Source organism: Triticum dicoccoides, chromosome 5B, assembly GCF_002162155.2.
Source record: "Triticum dicoccoides isolate Atlit2015 ecotype Zavitan chromosome 5B, WEW_v2.0, whole genome shotgun sequence".
Classification (NCBI taxonomy): Eukaryota; Viridiplantae; Streptophyta; class Magnoliopsida; order Poales; family Poaceae; genus Triticum; species Triticum dicoccoides.
This window is the reverse complement of record NC_041389.1, coordinates 595,448,488-595,470,778: the sequence shown is the minus strand read 5'-3', so window position 1 is coordinate 595,470,778 and position 22,291 is coordinate 595,448,488. Positions and strand designations below refer to the sequence as shown.

At 49.5% G+C, this 22,291-nt stretch overlaps 1 pseudogene; it reads left to right on the top strand.

The window, feature by feature from the left end:
• The first annotated feature begins 1,299 nt into the window (after positions 1–1,299).
• On the top strand, positions 1,300–20,771 carry LOC119310878 (annotated as a pseudogene).
• Positions 20,772–22,291: the final 1,520 nt, after the last annotated feature.

Sequence of the window (22,291 nt, the reverse complement as noted above, 5' to 3'; positions counted from 1 at the left end):
CTTTATTTTCTATGTGAGAATACGACTTTCCTGGAGGGATAAGAGGAAATAGTTAATGAGACTGAGATGGACTTGACGTGGAAATGTACGTGACTTGAAACCAGAAACCGACTAGTTTGACAAATTCTCAGCCTGGGTAAAAGTACAAAAAACCAAAAAGATGAATTTGCTAATTCTGAGTAGATTAGAAACTAATTTAGCTTCAGTTAACTCAGTAGCCGTTGGATCCATGAATTGTGTAGTACCCTTGAGTTTCCCCCACACTCTTGGAGAGGTCAACTCCGGCCAGTCACCCAAAAACCCATTGTACCAAAATTTAACTTATTTTCTTTGCGAGAATACGACATTCTCACATGAATGAGGGGAAATAGTTATTGAGACTGGGACGGAATTAACGTCGAAGAGTGTACCTGACCCAGAAACCGACTCGTTTGACAAATTCCCAGCCGGGCTACAATGACGAGAAAAAAGAACAGGCACAGAAGTCTCTGAGTCACATTGGCATATGTTCATACATGCATGGTATCTTCCTGTCTTTTGGCACATTGTGTGAGAAAAAGAGCAAGACACGAGACATGCATTCGTCAAAAGTTCTCTATCTCTGTGTTTGTGCTATTTACATATGTAATGTGTAGTTGATCTTGGGTGAAAAAATAACATGTTGTATCAACTAGGTCCAAGATTTCAAATTTTGCTTGCGCTCAAAGGTGCTCGCCACCACAAAAACACGCCATCTAGCTAAGCTCGCTCAGGATTTTTATCTCCTTGCAGTGTGGTGATGGCCCTGGCCGGCGTGCTAATGCAGGATTGTTGCCCGAGAGGCAACGCTGACACCGATGCGGTAGGAGAAGCTGCTGGTGCGTTAGACAGTTCCTGGCCGGCGATGACGGTAGTCGAGCTCTCGGCTCGGCTGTCGGTCAACATAAGCATCTTGGCATGGACAACGGGAATGAAGCGGTAGATCCTTCGTCCATCGCCCGTCCCTTCCCCGCAACGGGGATCGAAAGTGGTGCAACTGGAGCATGATATAGGGAGGCAAGGCTCTCAACCTATTTCCAGCGCTCTCACGAATGTTTCAGGTGGGCCTTGAACTCTCTTGGCGCGGGAATCCGGTTAGGAAGAAGGAGCCACCCAGCAGAGACTTTGTTGGCGGTAATGGTTTCGACAACACGTATGCAGATTCTCGGGTGAAAATAGTGATCTCACCCCTGCTAGGTCATGCCATTGTCTACGTGCATGCATCGTTTCCTCAGTGGCAGTAACTCTTCTCGTCTTCCTTTCCTTGGCACTTTGCAGACCATGTTCAGCGCGGGGACAGAGACAACGGCGACGGCGGCGGAGTGGGCGATGTCGCTGCTGCTCAACCATCCGAACGCCCTGGCGAAAGCGCAGGCCGAGATGGACGCAACCGTCAGAACCACCCGACTGCTCTGCGCCGACGACCTGCCGCACCTCGACTACCTCCACTGCATCATCAGCGAGACCCTCCGGTTGTACCTGCCCGTCCCGGCGATGATCCCTCACGAGTCCTCCTCGGACTGCACGGTGGCAGGCTACGACGTCCCGAGCGGCACGACGCTGCTCGTGAACGCGTACGCCATCCACAGGGACCCAGCGGCGTGGGAGCACCCGTTGGAGTTCAGGCCGGAGCGGTTCGAGGAGGGGAAGGCCGAGGGTCTGTTCATGATGCCGTTCGGGATGGGGCGGCGCAAGTGCCCCGGCGAGGCCCTCGCGCTGCGGATGCTGGGCCTGGTGATGAAGCCATGTTCCTAGGGTAGGGTCATGGACCTGTTCAAGACACCCTCCCAAAGGACATCTCTAGAAAAAACTACCTTTCAGTCGACCTGAAAGGAGTTCACTCGACGGACTCGAAGACACTCGACCATAAAGCCACTCACTTGACCACCAGGAGATCTAAAGTCACTCTGCACGCAACGGTCTGCCATTAAGTAATCTTTATGGTCATCATAGCACTTCACGTATGGCGTTACCAGTAACGCCAGATCTTAATGAACCTTAAACCCTGCATAACTGAGGGCCGGAGGGGTCTGGCTTACTCTATATAAGCCACCCCCTCCTCAGTGTAAAGGGTTCGTACCCCTGTAACTCATACGCATATAATCCAGTCGACCGCCTCCGGGCTCCGAGACGTAGGGCTGTTACTTCCTCCGAGAAGTGCCTGAACTCGTAAACATCTTGCGTATACAACTACTCCATAGCTAGGATCTTGTCTCTCCACTCCTACACCCCTATTCTACTGTCAGACTTAGAACCACGACAGTTGGCGCCCACCTTGGGGTAGGTGTCTTAGCGACTTATTGGAGAAGTTGCAATTGTTCCGATCTCCTTCATCATGGTTTCAGGCGGAGTTTTGGTTGAGGGCCGCGAGATCCGTCTCGGCGCGCGCACGTTCATCGCCGACGACTCCGCTTGGCTTCAGGAGGCTCCACTCGACTTCGACGCGCTCCCCGTCCGCGGGGCAATGCACTTCCGCGCATGCGTCCGCGGCATCCTCATGCGACAACCGTCGATCCAGTATCGGTCGACCCCTATGTCGTCCTCCCTCCCTGTCTCCTGCCGGCGCAAGCGCTCCGGTCGGTCAAGGCTTCAGCGGTGGGTGAGGCACGCGGTGGCTCGCTAGTCGGCCACTCCCCAAGTCGCGGCGATCGAGCCCGACGAATCTCTCTACGGCCTGTTTGACCAATCGACTGGCTCCATAGAGACTGCATCCGAGTGCGACAGCAGTGATCCGGCGGCGGAGGTTCTGATGGTCAATGGACCACGCAGTCCTTCCAGTTTTCCCCGCATCGACAGAGTTGATGACGGAGGCGATCCGGCGCACGCACACGAAGAATATCAGCCCGAGCCCCTCACGCTATTACAAAGGAAAGAACTTCGCCGCCGGAACATGGATGTGCTGCATACTCCTATTGTTGGAGAAACCCCCGAGGCTCATGCCTTGGAGGACGCGCTTTTGGCCAACTTGGCTGAGCGCACTCGACTGGAAAACCTCCAGCGAGCACTCGACGAGCGTGCGCGGCAACGAGCTCCAGACTCCAGTCGACGTCAACTCTTTCCACCACCGACTCAGGTATATCGAACTCCGATTCAGAATCTAGCAGCTGCAGCCCGTATAGTAGAGTCGATTCAGCCCTCCCAGCCAGAGGCTGGCAGAGGCTTGTTACAGATCAGAGATTTACTCAGGGCAGCAGGAGATCAAAATTCAGCTGTATCGCAGTCGTGAAATAGGATTCACAGCAGATCTGTCGCTGCGAATATAGTCCAGTCGGCCCATAGCCCAAGATCGCCCCCGAGGCGTGAGGGACGTGGAGGCCGGCATGATCAGTATGATGACCGATTTGATCGCGATGATCGGCGTCGAGTGCCCACTCCTTCCCCAAGGGGTGAGTCGTACTCTCCTCGACAGGAAGATGACAGACGCCAGCACGGTGTTGGGCGGAGGGTTCCAGTCGACCCCATAGAACCAGGCTTTGATGCGAGATCCATTATCATTCAAGGTTTGGTCGATCGGAGCAGAGCTCACCGAGAAGGCCATGACAGAGATGTACCCACCAGCAGCAGAGTTCACGTCTCAGGACCAGAGTGTTTTAGCAGAGCCATCAGGGCCGCAGTGATTCCTCCCAACTTCAGGTTGGCGACTGGAGTCAGTAAGTTCACTGGTGTGTCCAAGCCCGATACTTGGCTTGAGGACTACCGAGTGGCTGTTCAGATTGGCGGCGGCAATGATGAGGTGGCCATGAAACACCTACCTCTTATGTTGGAGGGCTCGGCCAGAGCATGGCTGAATCAGTTGGCACCTAGCAGCATTTACACTTGGGAAGATCTTGCCCGAGTATTTGTCAGAACATTTGAAGGAACTTGCAAGCGACCGGCAAGGTTGACAGAGCTGCAGGTTTGTGTGCAAAAGTCGAATGAAACTCTGAGAGATTACATCCAGAGGTGGATCACACTGCATCACACGGTAGAGAATGTATCTGATCACCAGGCAGTCTATGCCTTCAAGGAAGGTGTTAAGAACAAAGAGCTAAGTTTGAAATTCGGTCGGACCGGAGACATGACCCTGAGTCGAATGATGGAGATTGCCACCAAGTATGTCAATGGTGAAGAAGAAGATCGGCTCCGGAGTGGCAAGTACAAGCCAGCCGCTCATGAAACCGGGGGAGGAAACTCCAGTCGGAAGCAGAAGCGGAAAGCCGAGCCAGCTGCTCCTGGAGAAGCCTTGGTCGTGACTCAAGGAAAGTTTAAAGGGAAACCCAAAGGATCTTGGAACCCTAAGAAGGTGAAAGACAAGGAAGGAAATGACGTGATGGATTTGCCGTGCCACATCCACACGAAAAAAGATGAGGAGGGTAAATTCATTTATCCGAAACATACCACTCGACAGTGTCGACTCTTGATCCAGATATTCCAGGGAAACAGTCCAAGGATAAGGAAAAGGAGTCGGACAAAGTTGAAGACAAAGAAGATAGTGATGATGGATATCCACAGGTCAATTCCACCGTGATGATTTTTGCTGATGTTGAAAGCAAAAGTCGATTGAAAGTTATCAACTGAGAGGTGAATATGGTTGCTCCGGCTAAACCCAGTTATCTGAAATGGTCTCAGACTGCCATCACATTCGACCAATCCGATCATCCGACACACATTGCCACCCCTGGGAGGCAAGTCTTGGTGGTCGACCCAGTCATCGAAGGCACTCGACTGACCAAAGTCTTGATGGATGGTGGCAGTGGCCTGAACATATTGTATGCGGAGACGCTGAAAGGAATGGGCATTCTGATGTCCAGACACAGTACCAGCAATATGAGTTTCCATGGAGTCATTCCTGGGAAGAAGGCTGAGTTTCTCGGCCAAATTGCTCTGATGTGGTTTTCGGTGATTCAAAGCATTACCGCAAAGAAAAGTTGACGTTTGAAGTTGTGGATTTCCAGAGTGCTTATCACGCTATTTTAGGCAGGCCAGCTTATGCACGTTTCATGGCTCAACCATGTTATGTGTACCTCAAATTGAAGATGCCTGGTCCCAAAGGTGTGATCACTATTACTAGCAATCGGAAGAAGGAAGAAGAGTGCTTTCCGAAGGGCTCAAAGATCGCCGATGCCCAGATGGCAGTAGTAGAGCTGCAGGAATACCAGAAAACCGCAGATCCGAGTGATTTGTTGCAAGCCAAGAAGCCTGCTACAGAATCGGCGTTTCAGTCGTCCGGTGAGACAAAGCCGATTCACATTCACCCGACTGACCCCAATGCTGCTCTGACTCATATCTCCACAACACTCGACTCCAAATAGGAAGAAGCGCTCATCCAGTTCCTCCGTGAGATCTGGGACATCTTCGCATGGAAGCCTGCTGACATGCCGGGTGTTCCCAGTGAAGGAAATATACCCTAGAGGCAATAATAAAGTTATTATTTATTTCCTTATTTCATGATAAATGTTTATTATTCATGCTAGAATTCTATTAACCGGAAACATAATACATGTGTGAATACATAGACAAACATAGTGTCACTAGTATGCCTCTACTTGACTAGCTCGTGAATCAAACATGGTTAAGTTTCCTAGCCATGGACAAAAGAGTTGTCATTTGATTAACGGGATCACATCATTAGAAGAATGATGTGATTGACTTGACCCATTCCGTTAGCTTAGCACTTGATCGTTTAGTATATTGCTATTGCTTTCTTCATGACTTATACATGTTCCTGTAACTATGAGATTATGCAACTCCCGTTTACCGGAGGAACACTTTGGGTGCTACCAAACGTCACAATGTAACTGGATGATTATAAAGGAGTACTACAGGTGTCTCCGAAGGTACATGTTGAGTTGGCGTATTTCGAGATTAGGTTTTGTCACTGCGATTGTCGGAGAGGTATCTCTGGGCCCTCTCGGTAATGCACATCATTATAAGCCTTGCAAGCAATGTGACCAAATGAGTTGGTTACGGGATGATGCATTACGGAACGAGTAAAGAGACTTGCCGGTAACGAGATTGAACTAGGTATTGGATACCGACGATCAAATCTCGGGCAAGTAACATACCGATGACAAAGGGAACAACGTATGTTGTTATGCGATTTGACCGATAAAGATCTTCGTAGAATATGTAGGAATCAATATGGGCATTCAGGTTCTGCTATTGGTTATTGACCGAGAATAGTTCTAGGTCATGTCTACATAGTTCTCGAACCCGTAGGGTCCGCACGCTTAACGTTTCGATGACAGTTTTATTATGAGTTTATGAGTTTTGATGTACCGAAGGAGTTCGGAGTCCCGGATGAGATCGGGGACATGACGAGGAGTCTCGAAATGGTCGAGACGTAAAGATAGATATATTGGACGATTATATTCGGAGTTCGGAAAGATTCCGAGTGATTCGGGTATTTTTCGGAGTACCGGGGAGTTACGGGAATACGGGGAAGAGTATTGGGCCTTAATGGGCCTTAGTGGGAAGGAGCCAGGAGGTGGCGCGCGCCCCTCCCAAGCCCAGTCCGAATTGGACAAAGGGTTTGGGGCGCGGCCCCCCTCTCCCTTCCTTCTCCACTTCCCTCCTTTCCCCCCTTCTCCTAGTTGGACTAGGAAAGAAGGAGTCCTACTCCCGGTGGGAGTAGGACTCCCCTTGGCGCGCCCTCCTCCTAGGGCCGGCCTCCTTCCCCCTTGCTCCTTTATATACGGGGGCAGGGGGGCGCCTCATGACACACAAGTTGATCTACGGATCGTTCCTTAGCCGTGTGCGGTGCCCCCCTCCACCATATTCCACCTCAGTCATATCGTCGCGGAGTTTAGGCGAAGCCCTGCGCCGGTAGAGCATCATCATCGTCACCACGCCATCGTGCTGACGGAACTCATCCCCTAAGCTTTGCTGGATCGGAGCCCGGGGATCGTCATCGAGCTGAACGTGTGCTGAACTCGGAGGTGCCGTACGTTCGGTACTTGGATCGGTCGGATCGTGAAGACGTACGACTACATCAACCGCGTTGTGCTAACACTTCCGCTTACGGTCTACGATGATTTGAGCAGATATGGGTATATCTACTTGATGAAACATAAGTTTGAAACATTTGAAAAGTTCAAAGAATTTCAGAGTGAAGTGGAAAATCATCGTAACAAGAAAAATAAAGTTTCTACGACCTGATCGTGGAGATGAATATTTGAGTTACGAGTTTGGTCTTCATTTGAAACAATGTGAAAGTAGTTTCGCAACTCACGCCATATGGAACACCACAGCATAATGGTGTGTCCGAATGTCGTAACCGCACTTTATTGGATATGGTGCGATTTATGATGTATCTTACCAATTTACCACTATCGTTTTGAGGTTATGCATTAGAGACAGCTGCATTCACTTTAAATAGGGCACCATCAAAATCCGTCGAGACGACGCCTTATGAACTGTGGTTTGACAAGAAACCAAAGTTGTCGTTTGTTAAAGTTTGGGGTTGTGATGCTTATGTGAAAAAGTTTCAACCTGATAAGCTCGAACCCAAATCGGAGAAGTGCGTCTTCATAGAATACCCAAAGGAAACTGTTGGGTACACCTTCTATCACAGATCCAAAGGCAAGATATTCGTTGCTAAAATGGATCCTTTCTAGAGAAGGAGTTTCTCTCAAAAGAAGTGAGTGGGAGGAAAGTAGACCTTGATAAGGTAATTGTACCTTCTCCCGAATTGGAAAGTAGTTAATCACAGAAATCAGTTCCAGTGATTCCTACACCAGTTAGTGAGGAAGCTAATGATGATGATCATGAAACTTCAGATCAAGTTACTACCGAACCTCGTAGGTCTTCCAGAGTAAGATCCGCACTAGAGTGGTACGGTAATCCTGTTCTGAAAGTCATGTTACTAGACCATGATGAACCTGCGAACTATGAGGAAGCGATGATGAGCCCAAATTCCGCGAAATGGCTTGAGGCCATAAAATCTGAGATATGATCCATGTATGAGAACAAAGTATGGACTTTGATTGACTTGCTCGATGATCAGCAAGCCATGTTAAATAAATGGATCTTCAAGAGGAAGACGGACATTGATAGTAGTGTTACTATCTACAAAGCTCGACTTGTCGCAAAAAGGTTTTCGACAAGTTCAAGGTGTTGATTACAATGAGATTTTCTCAACTGTAGCGATGCTTAAGTCTGTCCGAATCATGTTAGCAATTGCCATATTTTATGAAATCTGGCAAATGGATGTCAAAACTGCATTCCTTAATGGTTTTCTTAAAGAAGAATTGTATATGATGCAACCAGAAGGTTTTGTCAATCCTAAAAGTGCTAACAAAATATGCAAGCTCCAGCGATCCATCTATGGACTGTTGCAAGCATCTCAGAGTTGGAATATATGATTTGATAAGTTGATCAAAGCATATAGTTTTATACAGTCTTGCGGTGAAGCCTGTATTTACAATAAAGTGAGTGGGAGCACTACCGCCTTTTTGATAAATATATGTGAGCAACATATTGATTGATCAGAAATGATGTAGAATTTTTCTGGAAAGCATAAAGGAGTATATGAAATGAGTTCTTTAAAAGAAAGACCTCGGTAAAGCTACTTACACATTGAGCATCCAGATCTATATAGATAGATCAAGACGCTTGATAAGATTTTTCAATGAGTACATACCTTGATAAATTTTTGAAATAGTTCAAAATGGAATAGTCAAAGAAGGAGTTCTTGCCTGTGTTACAAGGTGTGAAGTTGAGTAAGACTCAAGACCCGACCATTGCAGAAAATAGAAAGAGAATGAAAAGTCATTCACTATGCCTCAATCATCGGCTCTATAAAGTATGCTATACCGTGAACCAGACCTATTGTATACCTTGCTCTGTGTTTGGCAAAGGAATACAATTTTGATCTAATAAGTAGATCACTGGACATGGGTCAAGAATATCCTTAGTGAGGACTAAGGAGATGTTTCTCGATTATGGAGGTGATAAAAGAGCCCGTCGTTAAAGTTACAACGATGCAAGCTTTTACAACAATCCAGATGACTCTAAGTCTCAATCTGGATACATATTGAAAGTGGGAGCAATTAGCTAGAGTAGCTCCGTGCAGAGCATTGTGGACATAGAATATTTGCGAAATACATACGGCTCTGAATATGACAGACCCGTTGACTAAGCTTCTCTCACGAGCAAAACATGATCATACCTTAGTACTCTTTTGGGTGTTAATCACATAGCGATGTGAACTAGATTATTGACTCTAGTAAACCCTTTGGGTATTGATCACATGATGATGTGAACTATGGGTATTAATCACATGCAGATGTCAATATTAGTTTTAAATCACATAGCGATGTGAACTAGATTATTGACTCTAGTGCAAGTGGGAGACTGAAGGAAATATACCCTAGAGGCAATATTAAAGTTATTATTTATTTCCTTATTTCATGATAAATGTTTATTATTCATGCTAGAATTGTATTAACCGGAAACATAATACATGTGTGAATACATAGACAAACATAGTGTCACTAGTATGCCTCTACTTGACTAGCTCGTGAATCAAAGATGGTTAAGTTTCCTAGCCATGGACAAAAGAGTTGTCATTTGATTAACGGGGTCACATCATTAGGAGAATGATGTGATTGACTTGACCCATTCCGTTAGCTTAGCACTTGATCGTTTAGTATATTGCTATTGCTTTCTTCATGACTTATACATGTTCCTGTAACTATGAGATTATGCAACTCCCGTTTACCGGAGGAACACTTTGGGTGCTACCAAACGTCACAACGTAACTGGGTGATTATAAAGGAGTACTACAGGTGTCTCCGAAGGTACATGTTGAGTTGGCGTATTTCGAGATTAGGTTTTGTCACTCCGATTGTCGGAGAGGTATCTCTGGGCCCTCTCGGTAATGCACATCATTATAAGCCTTGCAAGCAATGTGACCAGATGAGTTTGTTACGGGATGATGCATTACGGAACGAGTAAAGAGACTTGCCGGTAACGAGATTGAACTAGGTATTGGATACCGACGATCAAATCTCGGGCAAGTAACATACCGATGACAAAGGGAACAACGTATGTTGTTATGCGGTTTGACCGATAAAGATCTTCGTAGAATATGCAGGAACCAATATGGGCATCCAGGTTCCGCTATTGGTTATTAACCGAGAATAGTTCTAGGTCATGTCTACATAGTTCTCGAACCCGTAGGGTCCGCACGCTTAACGTTTCGATGACAGTTTTATTATGAGTTTATGAGTTTTTATGTACCAAAGGAGTTCGGAGTCCCGGATGAGATCGGGGACATGACGAGGAGTCCCGAAATGGTCAAGACGTAAAGATTGATATATTGGACGACTATATTCGGAGTTCGGAAAGGTTCCGAGTGATTCGGGTATTTTCCGGAGTACCGGGGAGTTACGCGAATACGGGGAAGAGTATTGGGCCTTAATGGGCCTTAGTGGGAAGGAGCCAGGAGGTGGCGCGCGCCCCTCCCAAGCCCAGTCCGAATTGGACAAAGGGTTTGGGGCGCGGCCCCCCCTCTCCCTTCCTTCCCCACTTCCCTCCTTTCCCCCCTTCTCCTAGTTGGACTAGGAAAGAAGGAGTCCTACTCCCGGTGGGAGTAGGACTCCCCTTGGCGCGCCCTCCTCCTAAGGCCGGGCTCCTCCTCCCTTGCTCCTTTATATACGGGGGCAGGGGGGCACCCCATGACACAAAAGTTGATCTACGAATCGTTCCTTAGCCGTGTGCGGTGCCCCCCTCCACCATATTCCACCTCGGTCATATGGTCGCGGAGTTTAGACGAAGCCCTGCGCCGGTAGAGCATCATCATCGTCACCACGCCGTCGTGCTGACGGAACTCATCCCCGAAGCTTTGCTGGATCGGAGCCCGGGGATCGTCATCGAGCTGAACGTGTGCTGAACTCGGAGGTGCCGTACGTTCGGTACTTGGATCGGTCGGATCGTGAAGACGTACGACTACATCAACCGCGTTGTGCTAACGCTTCCGCTTACGGTCTACGAGGGTACGTGGACAACACTCTCCCCTCTCGTTGCTATGCCATCACCATGATCTTGCGTGTACGTAGGAATTTTTTTGAAATTACTACGTTCCCCAACACCCAGGGGGCTAGCTGAGCATCGCCTACGAGTTGACTCAAAGGTAAAACCTGTCAAGGAACATCTTCGACGGTCCGCCGTCCAGAAGAGAAAAGCCATTGGCGAGGAGGTGGCTCGGCTCTTAGCAGCAGAGTTTATCCGAGAGATTTACCACTCCGAGTGGCTCGCCAATGTTGTCATGGTCCCCAAGAAGGACAAGTCACTTTGCATGTGCATTGACTTCAAACATATCAATCGGGCCTACCCGAAAGATCATTTTCCTCTCCCCCGCATCGACCAAATAGTCGACTCAACTGCGGGATGTGAGCGCCTGTCTTTTTTAGACGCTTATTCCGGTTACCATCAGATCCGTCTGTATGGACCCGACGAGATTAAAACAGCTTTCATCACTCCATTCGGATGCTTCTGCTATGTCACCATGCCATTCGCCCTCAAAAATGTTAGAGCCACGTTCATGAGGATGATTCAGAAGTGTTTGCTCACTCAAATCAGTTGGACTGTGGAAGCGTACATGGATGATATTATGGTCAAATCACGAAAGGGTTCCGACCTGTTGACTGACCTTGCTGAAACATTTGCCAACCTCAGGAGGTATGATATCAAGCTTAATCCATCAAAGTGCACATTTGGAGTTCCCGGCGGAAAGTTACTCGGTTTTCTCGTTTCCGAACGAGGAATCGATGCCAACCCAGAAAAAGTTGGTACTATACTCCGAATGAAACGCCCTGTGCGTGTGCACGATGCCCGGAAGCTTACTGGATGCTTGGCCGCTTTAAGTCGATTCATCTCTCGCCTCGGTGAAAAGGCATTGCCTCTTTACCAACCAATGAAGAAGTCAGACAAGTTCGAGTGGACTCCCGAAGCTGATGCAGCGTTTGCAGAGCTAAAAGCTCTGCTCTCCACCCAGCCGGTGCTTGATGCCCCAGTCAGCAAAGAGCCTTTGTTGCTTTACATTGCAGCCATAGGACAAGCCGTCAGTACAGTACTTACGGTCGAGCGGGAAGAAGAAGGAAAAGCCTTCAAAGTTCAGCGCCCAGTATATTATCTTTCCGAAGTGTTGACCCCATCGAAGCAAAGATACCCTCATTATCAGAAGCTTGTATATGGGATTTATATGACCACGAAGAAGGTTGCTCATTATTTCTCTGATCATTCCATTACAATCGTCAGCGATGCCCCATTATCAGAGATTCTGCACAACAGAGATGCAACTGGTCGAGTGGCAAAATGGGCGATTGAACTCCTTCCCCTTGATATCAAGTTTGCGGCAAAGAAAGCCATCAAGTCCCAAGTAGTAGCTGATTTCATCGCCGAGTGGATTGAACAGCAACTACCGACTCAGGTTCACTCGGAGCACTGGACCATGTTCTTTGATGGTTCTAAGATGCTAAATGGTTCCGGTGCTGGGGTGGTGTTGGTTTCCCCCCGAGGAGATGAGCTCAGATATGTGCTCCAGATCCACTTTGATTCCTCCAACAATGAAGCAGAATACGAAGCACTTTTGTATGGGTTGCGAATGGCCATTTCACTCGGCGTCCGTCGCCTCATGGTCTATGGCGACTCAGATTTGGTGGTTAATCAGGTGATGAAGGAGTGGGACGTCAGAAGTCCAGCCATGACTGGTTACTGCAATGCAGTGAGAAAGCTAGAGAAGAAATTTGAGGGGTTAGAGCTCCATCATATACCCCTACTGAAAAATCAAGCGGTTGATGATTTGGCAAAGATAGGCTCCAAAAGAGAAGCATTCCCAGTAATGTGTTTTTGGAACACATCCATACACCATCAGTTCAAGAGGATCCTTTCACCGAAGAAGCTCCACAGCCAAAAAGTGTCACAGATCCGATTGAAGTTGAAGTTCTAGTTGTGGTCGATCTGATCATGGAAGTTTTGGTCATCACTCCCGACTGGACAGAGCCTTACATCGCGTATATCCTAAGGAAAGAGCTCCCAGAGAATGAAGAAGAGGCTCGACAGATCGTCCGTTGATCCAAAGCCTTTACCGTGATAAAGGGACAGTTGTACAGAGAAAGCACGACTGGAGTCGGTCAGAAATGTATAACGCCAGAAGAAGGTTGGATAATCCTTGACGATATCCACTCGGGGACCTGTGGTCATCATGCGTCCACTTGGACCATTGTGGCTAAAGCATACCGAGCGGGATTTTACTGGCCAAGAGCAAATGAAATGGCAAAGGAAATAGTCGACAAGTGTGAAGGGTGTCAGTTTTATTCCAATCTATCGCACAAACCCGCCTCAGCCTTGAAGACCATTCCACTCGTCTGGCCCTTCGCTATTTGGGGGTTAGATATGGTTGGACCACTGAGAACTGGCAGGAGCGGCTTCACTCACTTGCTAGTAGCAGTCGACAAGTTTACCAAATGGATTGAAGCTAAGCCTATCAAAAATCTGGATGCTGGCACTGCTATCAGTTTCATTAGAGAGTTGGTATTCAGATATGGAGTTCCGCACAGCATCATCACTGATAATGGGTCAAACTTCGATTCCGACGAATTCAGAGCCTTTTGCGCCTCTCAAGGCACGTGAGTCGACTATGCTTCAGTCGCTCACCCCCAGTCAAATGGACAAGCAGAGCGAGCAAATGGTCTAATTCTCAAAGGACTGAAACCCCGACTGATGCGCGATCTCAAACACACAGCAGGCGCATGGGTCGACGAGCTTCCATCAGTTCTTTGGGGATTAAGGACCACTCCTAATCGGTCGACTGGGAGAACTCCGTTCTTTCCGGTCTATGGAGCTGAAGCAGTCCTGTCGAGTGACCTGCTTCACAATGCACCCCGAGTTGAGCTCTACACTGAAGATGAAGCAGAGCAAGCCCGACAGGATGAAGTCGACCTTCTAGAAGAAGAAAGAGAGATGGCCATGATCCGATCGACTATCTATCAGTAGGACTTGCGTCGATTCCATGCCAGAAACGTGAAGAGTCGAGCCTTCCAAGAAGGAGATTTGGTTCTCTGAGTGGATCAGCAAAGCCATACAAGCTTGCTCCTACTTGGGAAGGTCCCTTCATCGTCACCAAAGTCCTCCACAATGGAGCGTACCGTCTTTACAATGTCGATCGCTAGATTGACGAGCCACGAGCTTGGAACACAGAGCTGCTCCGCCCCTTTTATACTTAAGTACTCACTCAGGTGAGATGTAATAAAAAGTACCTATGTAGTTTGTTTATCAAAGACAAGAATGTTATAATTTTCCCAGTGATTGTTATTACTTTTTGTTTACATGAGAAACCCCCAGTGGGTGGCTTAGCTGCGAATCCGTTTCGCCTAAGTTTATAAAAAAAATCCCTACCGAGTGGTGAGCCAGCCTCCCACTCGGGGGCTTAGCTGTGAATCCATTTCGCCTAAGTACTTGAAAATCCTACTGAGTGGTGAGCCAGCCTCCCACTCGGAGGCTTAGCTGCAGTCCAAGTACTCGCCTAAGTATTTAAAACCCTACCGAGTGGTGAGCCAGCCTCCCACTCGGAGGCTTAGCTGCAGTACAAGTACTCGCCAGTGTTTAAAATCCTACCGAGTGGTGAGCCAGCCTTCCACTTGAAGGCTTAGCTGCAGTCCAAGTACTCGCCTAAGTGTTTAAAATCCTACCGAGTGGTGAGCCAGTCTCCCACTCGGAGGCTTAGCTGCAGTCCAGTACTCGCCTAAGTACTTAATACAATGTGCGCTCTGCAAGGACGACGAGGTGCAGGTCGACTGCTACCTTCTCCTTCCGAGCTACGCCACAAATACAACATGCGCTCTGCAAGGACGACGAGGTGCAGGTCGACTGCTACCTTTCCCTTCGGAACTACGTCACAAAAAATCCTACCGAGTGGAGAGCAAACCTCCCACTCGGGGGCTTAGCTGCAGTCCAGTACGTGCCTAAGTATCTGAAAATCCTACCGAGTGGAGAGCAAACCTCCCACTCGGGGGCTTAGCTGCAGTCCAGTACTCACCTAAGTATCTAAAAATCCTACCGAGTGGAGAGCAAACCTCCCACTCGGGGGCTTAGCTGCAGTCCAGTAGTCGCCTAAGTATCTGAAAATCCTACCGAGTGGAGAGCAAACCTCCCACTCGGAGGCTTAGCTGCAGCCCAGTACCCGCCTAAGTACCCAAAAATCCTATCGAGTGGAGAGCAGACCTCCCACCCGGGGGCTTAGCTGCAGTCCAGTACTCGCCTAAGTATCTGAAAATCCTACCGAGTGGAGAGCAGACCTCCCACTCGGGGGCTTAGCTGCAGTCCAGTACTCGCCTAAGTATCTGAAAATCCCACCGAGTGGAGAGCAATCCTCCCACTCGGGGGCTTAGCTGCAGTCCAGTACTCGCCTAAGTACTTAATCCATTCCGCTCTGCAAGGACGATGAGGTGCAGGTCGACTGCTACCTTCTCCCTCTGAGCTACGCCACAAATACAATGTGCGTTCCATCATGATTTGCAAGGACGCAGGTCGACTGTAATCTGTGCTCCACCCCTGCCTGCAAGAGCGGTGAAGTGCAGGTCGATTGGACTTTCCACCTCAGAGTCGCGTCTCAAGCATTAAAGTATATTCCGAGTGAAGAACAAAGTTCACTCAATGGCAAATCCAAGCATATTCAACGATAAGCAAAGTTCAGATAACGGATTCAAGAGTACTCATGCTTCAAGCCTGTAAAAGTTATTGTTTACAAAACCACTCGGCATACCGAGGCAAATTTAAGGTGAGGCTTAAAAGTTTTTCTTACTCCTCAGGTGGAGGACTAGAGGGCGCGACAAACTGGTCCAGGTCGATTCCATCAGCAATCCGAGTGGCAGCAGCAATGAAGGTCTCCATGAAAGATTGGAAGTCATGCTTCTTGGTATTGGCCACCCTGATGGACGCCAGCTTGTCCTCTTGAGCATCCTTGCAGTGAACATGTACCAGGGACAGAGCAACATCAGCACACACCTGGTGGAAGACTTCTTCCATTCCTGCACTCGACCTCGAACGTCATTCAGTCGAGTCATTAAAGACTCGAGGTCATTTTGAAGCGTCTCTCTTGGCCAGAGTGTCGTGTCGATCCGCGACACCGCAACTTTCAGTCGAGCGAGGTAGTCCACCACACCAGCCACACGAGACTCCAGTCGGAACACGTTCATAGCAGCCTCGTCCTTCACAGGAGAGTTAATGGGGTCCAAGTTTGTCTCCAGTCGACTGGTCTCCTCCTCAAAGTTTTGGCAGAATTCTGTAAGCACAGTTTGAAGTTAAGCCAACAGTTCTACGATGAGTCGATGATAACGAGTCAGTCGGATAAAAGGGATTACCTTCAAGCATGAGGAATAACTTCTTTGCGAGCCCTTCCAGATAAGCCTCCAGATCGTTTTTCTTCCCCATCAGTTTGCTAGCCTTGTCACTCAGAGCTATCTTGTCATTCTTCAGACGGCTGACCTCCTTGTTGGCCGCGTCGAGAGCAGCTTTCAGATTTGTAGTCTCCTCTTCAAGTTTACCGACTAAAGCCGGCTTTTCTTCTGCGAGCTTCGTCTTGTCCGAAGCCGCTTTCTGCGCCTCGGCGAGGTCAATGTCCTTCTTCTTCAGAGCCTCCTTCAGTTTATCTGCAAAGTGACAATGAAATCAGAATCAGGAATGGACAAAAGATAAAGGCAGTCATCGAGATTCTCACCAAACATACCTTTTGCTTCCTCCTTCGCCTTCGTGAAGTTCTCCTGGACAAGCTTCAAGTCAAGTTCTAGCTGGATATGTTTGTTCTCCAATTCAGTATAGCGAGCCACAAGCTCGCAAGATTTCTGCGAAAGGTCAGTCGACAGACATCAAAGATAGGTCACTTCCGAGTGACTAAGAGAAAAATCGTAGCATTTCTAAGACTACAACCGAATCAAAATATTCAACAGTAGTCTCGGGGACAACACCCAGTGGGTGCACTCAGCGTGCCCCCACTGGTTCTACCGACTCGGTTCGATCAGTCGACCAAAGAGACAAAAAGGTTATGATCATAAACCATAGCTAACTGCCAGCAGTCAGCCACAGTTTCATCAAAAAAAAGAGAGATGTTCTTCAGACCTTAGTCGACTGCCAGCAGTCAACCATGGTCTCGGGGACTACACCCAGTGGGTGCACTCAGCGTGCCCCCACTGGTTCCAAGATTCCATTCGACCAAACCGAGTGGAGAAGTTAGAGTGAACAAATTCAAAGTATAAAGACTACAGTTGACTGCCAACAGTCCACCATAGTCTTGGGGACTACACCCAGTGGGTGCACTCAGCGTGCCCCCACCAATCTAAAAATTCAATCGACACACCCAGTGGGTGTACAGATACAAAGATCTTCAAAAAGAAGAGTTTTCAGGTACCATATCCTAACAGAACAAGCGGTGACCAACTAACCTGGACGTTGCTCTGAAGAGCTGAGCTTGCATCATAAGCTGCTTGGCTGGCGTCCCGGATCGCCTTCGCCTGCTCCATCATGACCCCGCCTGGCGTATAGCCTCCTTAGCAGCACCTGCTTGGTCCTCTGGGACATGCTGTGTGGCGAAAAGGGAAGGTGGATAAGCAGTCGACGATGAAGGTCGAACACTCGTCAGCGGCACAGCAAAGGACACAGAAGTCCGAGTGACGTTGCCTCCCTCCTGAACCAGCGTCTCAGGTGCTGACGTAGCTTGAGAAGTTTTGACAGCAGGCGCCTTTTTATTCCTCCTCGGCCTCAGCAGCGCCTCATCATCATCATCAGGGAGATCAGTGACATGAGGTGGGGCTACAGGAAAGATTCAAAGTTAAAGATGAAGACCCAATCGACCAAAAGCGAAACTATAGAGATCATACCAAGGTTGGAGGTGGCAGCATCTTTCATTTCTTGGTCCTCGTTCCTGGCTGAGGTCTCGGAGGTAGCAGCACTGTAGATTTCAGAAATCAGTCGGTTTGCCAACGAGCCGACCAAGAGTTTATCCATGCCAAACAAGAAAACACAAGTTCTGTTATTACCCGGAAATAGTGGGAATTACCATCCTCATCTTCGGTAGGGCCTTCGTCGGCTTTGATGACGTCGCTCGGGCTTGCTTCGGCGCTTTCTCAGTCGGCGCCGGAGAGGTCGTCCGAGGGCGTTTCGTCGACTGCCCAACAGGCACAGTCGCTTTGCCACGCTCGACTGCGGGGTCATGGGCGAGCTTGGATCGCCTTTCAATGCAGGGAGGGTCGACTTCCTCCTCCTCCTCTTCACCAGATTCGTCGCCTTCTTCATCCTCCTCATCATCAGATTGCCACTCCTCCTGACTTTCACCTCCGCTCCCCTCCTCCTCCTCGATCTGTTCTTGCGCCCCGTTGGGCATCGAATACATCTCGGTAGTGCCCTGGAAGACAACAAACAAGACAAAAGTCAATCGACCGATGTTAAGCAAACAGGATGGAGAAAGCAGGATCACGGTTAAAGATACAAGATTGGACCTTTTCTACTTCATATGACTGGTCGAGTGGAGGAATCCTCCTAGCTCCTCGAGGGTTATCCTTGCTCCCTGTGATGGCAGTCATCCACCTCTCCAGCGTGGCATCCTCGACCTCCTCTGGGTGGATCCGAGTGGTGTCTTCAGTACGAGAATACATCCACATCGGATGGTCTCGATATTGAAGCGGCTGGATGCGTCGTCGGAGGAAGACCTCCAAGAGATCCATGCTGGTCACCCCGTCACGGATAAGCTGGAGTACACGCTCGACCAGCACCTTAACCCGCGCCTTCTCCTCCGGGACGACCTTCAAAGAGGACGGCTTGCTCACTCGGTCCATGGAAAAAGGAGGGAGTCCAGTCGACTGCTCTGGCATCGGCTGGTCTTGGCAGTAGAACCAGGTTGACTGCCACCCTTTGACCGACTCGGGAAGGACCATGGCTGGAAAGGCACTTTTTCCCCTCATTTGAACCCCAAGACCCCCACACATCTGAATCACTTGGGTTTCCTCGTCACTCGGATTGGCCTTTTTCACCGTCTGGGAGCGACAGGTGAAAATGTGTTTGAAAAGGCCCTAATGAGGCCAGCAACCCAAGAAATTCTCACACAAGGACACGAAATCAGTGAGATGCACGATGGAGTTGGGTGTGAAGTGGTGGAGTTGTGGCCCAAAGAAGTTCAGAAATCCCCGAAAGAAAGGGTGGGGCGGCAAAGAAAACCTGCGGTCAACATGGGTGGCCAAGAGGACACACTCACCCTCCTGAGGCTGCGGCTGCCACTCCTTCCCCGGGAGCTGCGCTGATCCATGCGGGATCAACCCTTCATTGGCCAGGTCGTCGAGATCCTTCTGATGGATCGTCGAGCGGATCCAGTCGCCCTGGATCCAGCCCTGCGGCAGGCCGGCCCTTGACGAGGATCCACCTCGACTGGTCGCCCTTCCCTTCGCCTTCGCTGTCGCCTTCTTCGCCCGCTCCAAAGCCGCCGTCTTCTCCTTCACCATCGTCGCCGGTGAATCACACATGAAGCAGCGGCGCTGGGATGGAGGCGAGCGCGGCAGAAGAGTCTGAGGAAGAGGGAGAGGGAAATGAGGGCGCACTGTTCAAAAAACCCCGTCCGGTGCCTTATATGGGGTTGCTTCCGAGTGACTGACCTGTAGGCCCGGACGATCCTGTCAAATCCCGCAACAGTCGCACGCGTGATACGTCATGAAAAAGGTGGCGTGGAGATCGAGGCGTTCCTGCCTTATCCCATCCGAGTACCTCGGCCTCCTCCGCCTCGCGCGCTTCCCAAAATTCGGATCCCGCTAAATCCGCGAACTGCAGAGCAACTTGTCAGACGAGAGATTTCCTCCGCTCTGTCATTCAGAGGTCGCCAAATACAGAAAAGTCACTCGACGGATACAAAGAATGGATCAAGGCGACTGAAAAAGAAGTTGGTGCCGTCACCAAAGTTCATTGATCCAGAACAAGACATACTCATAGCTCGAAAAATGAGTTGGAAGAGTTCTCAACTCCTTCCCCACTCAAACCTCGATCCATTCGGGGGCTAATGATGAAGCCATGTACCTAGGGTAGGGTCATGGGCCTGTCCAAGACACCCTCCCCCAAGGACATCTCTAGAAGAAACTACCTTTCAATCGACCTGGAAGGATTTCACTCGACGGACTCGAAGACACTCGACCATAAAGCCACTCACTCGACCACCAGGAGATCTAAAGTCACTCTGCACGCAATGGTCTGTCATTAAGTAGTCTTTATGGTCATCATAGCACTTTATGTATAGCGTTACCAGTAACGCCAAATCTTAATGAACCTTAAACCCTGCATAACTGAGGGCCGGAGGGGTCTGGCGGACTCTATATAAGCTGCATAACTGAGGGCCGGAGGGGTCTGGCGGACTCTATATAAGCCACCCCCCTCCTCGGTATAAAGGGTTCGCACCCCTGTAACTCATACGCATATAATTCAGTCGACCGCCTCCGGGCTCCGAGACGTAGGGCTATTACTTCCTCCGAGAAGGGTCTGAACTCGTAAACATCTTGCGTATACAACTACTCCATAGCTAGGATCTTGCCTCTCCATTTCACTCTCCTATTCTACTGTCAGACTTAGAACCATGACACCTGGTTCTGGGCACGCTGGTGCAGTGCTTCCATTGGGACAGGGTTGGTGATGCTGAGGTTGACATGGGTGAACGAGGTGGGCTGACGCTCCCCAAGGCGGTGCCGCTGCAGGCGATGTGCCGACCGCGGGCAGCCATGGCCGATGTCCTGCGGGGGCTGTGACCGCTGGGGAGACGCGCGTCCTGGACGTAAATTGTACCGCGCATGGATTTACCGAGCCTTCCTCTGACAAGCTTTAGTTCTTGCTTTCCACACGCTGAGATTGTTCGTGTACGTGCTATTTTTTAAAATATATTAATATGACGAATATATCAATTACATCAAGTCTCATAAGATGTCACAAAGGCATCCAACATGCACACAACCCGAAAATGACAAAAAAGAAAGGAGAAAAAGAACAAAGGCCTTACAACAGTGATCAGCGCAGCACACAAAACACCACCAAAGGCAACACTCGAAGATCATAAAAGGTCTTCAAAGCGACGGTTTCGAGAAGAAAACAATGCACAAGTGCCATCGTCGCCCGATCCAAAATCATAGATTTTCACAATGGAGAAATACCGCGCTCTTAAAACAATACCTTCAGGAAGTCAATTGCTAAACACAACCAATGAAGGCCAAAATTTAAGTTTTCACCCTGAAAGTCATGACTAGGCACTCGAGGAGAACCACCAAAAATGAAATCCTCCAGTGCTGCCAACCCCACTTGTCACTGCTGCTTCTGAAAGTTATGAAACACCTGGCTGACTCCATCACCTCCAAGGCCCCCTCCGCCTTACTGATCCTCTGATCTCAGCCATCATGACTTTCTCCGCCGCTGTCTGTGTCATGGAAATCGAGATACCGACATGTTTCATGGTGTTAATAATCAGTAGAGCTTCGCGCCGCGCCCTCATGAAACCGCGTAGGCTGATATGGACACACACGACCGAATTCTATCTGAACCAGATATCCTTGGGCAAGATCTCTGGTAGTAGTTGCAGAACACGTCGATGGCCAGATTGAGGAGGAGTGATCATGCAAATCGTTGCCATGATGCGATAAGAGCACAAGACTGCCACCACACCACTGCTTCCACCCACGCCCACGCCATCGCCGCCACGGCAGAGGACACCAGCCCGCGCCGTCCGCAGCCCAAGCACCACCACCGACGGATCCACAGCAAGCCGCTAGATCCATGGTTGTCAGCCCCAGCAGCGCCCCGACCAACCACGGAGTAGGGAGGAGGGGAAGGCGCTGACACCCTGCCTGTGAGGCACGACCACCGCACAGGAGGCCAGATCCGCACAGATCCGATCCCCCAGGGACGAGCAGCAGCCAGTGCCGCGTGAGCTAGCACCAGCGACCCCAAGCCGACAAGTCGCAGGTCGCCGATGCCTGAAATGTGAGAGGCATGACGCCACTCCGGTCCGATCAGAACCGCCCTCCGCCCAACGCCACGCTGCCAGGAGTTCCCCTTCTCGTGGAAGACGCCGCCCACCGTAGAAGGGGCCCGCCATCGCCTGCTCCACATGAGCTTTGCCCGCGGGAGGCGCCGGTGACGGCGAGGAGGAGGCCGGAGATCAAGGCGATGCTATTGCTGCCAGAGTCGCCCCTGGGAAGGGAGCGACATGAGGGCCTTTTCAGTCAGTGTACGTCTCATATTAATCCAATCTAATGGTTGATGTAGAGGGCATTTTAGT